The sequence below is a fragment of the Simochromis diagramma genome, unplaced genomic scaffold (genome assembly GCF_900408965.1).
Source record: "Simochromis diagramma unplaced genomic scaffold, fSimDia1.1 OVJJ01000024.1, whole genome shotgun sequence".
NCBI lineage: Eukaryota > Metazoa > Chordata > Actinopteri > Cichliformes > Cichlidae > Simochromis > Simochromis diagramma.
In genome coordinates, this window is record NW_024387332.1 from 1,409,661 (window position 1) to 1,411,823 (window position 2,163).

Genomic DNA, 2,163 nt, shown 5'->3' on the forward strand with positions numbered 1-2,163 from the left:
GTGATTGGACTGGTCTGCTAGTCGTCAGGCCCGAGTGTATTTAGTGAATTCAGCTTTCAAACGTGTTAGTTCATGATTTCATAAGAGGGGCTTTTTCACACAGGGCCAGTTAGGTTTGGATAACCTTTGTCTCTTAATTAATGAAATCATCTTTTAAAAACGTTTTCTATTTTCTACTTACTCAGTCTTTCTTTTCCTAATATTACAATTAGTTGGATGATCTGAAACATGTACGTGTGACAAATCAGGAAGGGTCAGACATTTTTTCACAATACTGCACACACAGAGCTACAAAATAAACCGCATCTCAGAATCCAAAAGAAAAGATCGTGAGCTCCCTGAACTCTAAATTCTGGGCCAACGACCCAGGACTGTGACAGCTGGCCACTCTTGGAAAGACTGGCATTGTGTTAATGCACACCCGAATGTTCAAGACTGGCAAACCGTCAGAACATCTGCTTACATAGAGGTGTTCAGACCTGCTCAAGTGCACTTGGATGCTATTTACCCTCACGATTCCTACGGCAGCAGTAATGGTGCGTGTAGTTTTTCACCAGACTGCACAGAGTCCTGTGAACTTGCTTTTTCAGAACAATAAACTTGCATTCTGTGTCGTGGCCTGCAGACATTATATTCAGGTCAAATGCAGAAGTTGGACAATGTAGATGTCGGGGTGGGGGGGGGCGGATTTTATTCTGCCGGTGAGTTCAAGTTCTTAATTGCTAGTTTGAAGTTTTCTTTGACACAGTGACGTATGTTTATGTTCATACATCATCATTACATTCATCAGAGTAAAGCAGACAACAGACTGAGACATGCCTGTATAAACTGGGCCTTTTTTACTCACCACCAATCAAGCACACAACATATTTTCAAAGATTTTTCCCCCTAGTTTCACCGTTACACTAGGGGAAGTGCAAAAATAATGAATTTTAATAAACATTTTCATTCATTTTTAGGTTATTTATTTATTTATTTGCCATTTTCTGAATGTTAAATACAGGTTCATGGAGCTGAACAGCATTTAGAACATAATGATGGGATGTGACAGGGTCCAGCATAATACAAAGAGCCGTGATTCATGCAAGTGGTTTGAATTAGCATTAATAATAAAAACAATTGCTGTACAAGCTGGCCGAGTTTACCACGAGGGATTGGGAATACATTCCTGTGTGACACTGCAATAACATAATTTCTAATTTGAGTGTGTATGTGGAAATTAGATCAGCCATTACTCTTCCGTTCCACTGGCTGACACAGCTCCTCCGCCCTTTTCATCACCTCGTATCACCCTGTGCTTAAAAATAAAGGAGTGCTGTGTGAGTTCTTAGCCACTTTAATGGACCCGGCTGTAGCATCCTGAATGGCTCAGGATCCTATTGAATGTCAGCTTAAGTCCAGTGTATTTAGAAAATCTCCCTCTTGGAGCTCATCTTAAGGAGTTTTACCTCACAGTGGGCCACTGCTGCAGAGAAGTGTGAAGAGAACTCTTGTCCGGAAATCACATTATCTGCTTTACACAACAACACAGCAGTTGACGCGGGCCTCAGCCAAGAATCAGGCGGGTTTTGATTGAACTTCCCCCTCCTCTTCTCAAAATGGAGTCCTGTCCATCTATTCAGGCCCCACTCACGTGGCTAATGAGCATGAGGGGCTGATGTTTCCCAGTTCATGGGAACCTGTGAGGCTTTAAGTTGCCCTTTCTTCACATTGACTGAACCACAACGTCAGAATGACCAGCGTTACAGAATTAAATGCATGTGGAGTGCTGTAAACAGCTGGCTGTGAAGTTCATTTGCTGAGCCAAGGCATCAAAGAAGTGCATGCAGAGCACCTTTGATTTCACAGAGTCTTTGTACACTCAGTCAGTCGCTGACATGTAATAACCCAGGCTCAGTTCTTCAGTCATAAGAACGTCATAAAACCCATATGAGACAATCTGTAGTGGTTCCAGATAAATTTTCCAACAACACAACGACCATCTTTATGCTACATTGCAATGTTAGAAATAAATGTCCTAATCTTAAGAGTGTGTCTGGAATCCAAGCTGGTTCCATAATAGAAGAACCAGCTGAAGGAACCAGAGTGCCAAACATTGTCCCTGTTTCTAGTCCCAGTTAGTTCTCTTGCTTCAGTGCTCTGGATCAGCTGAAAGGGAACTAT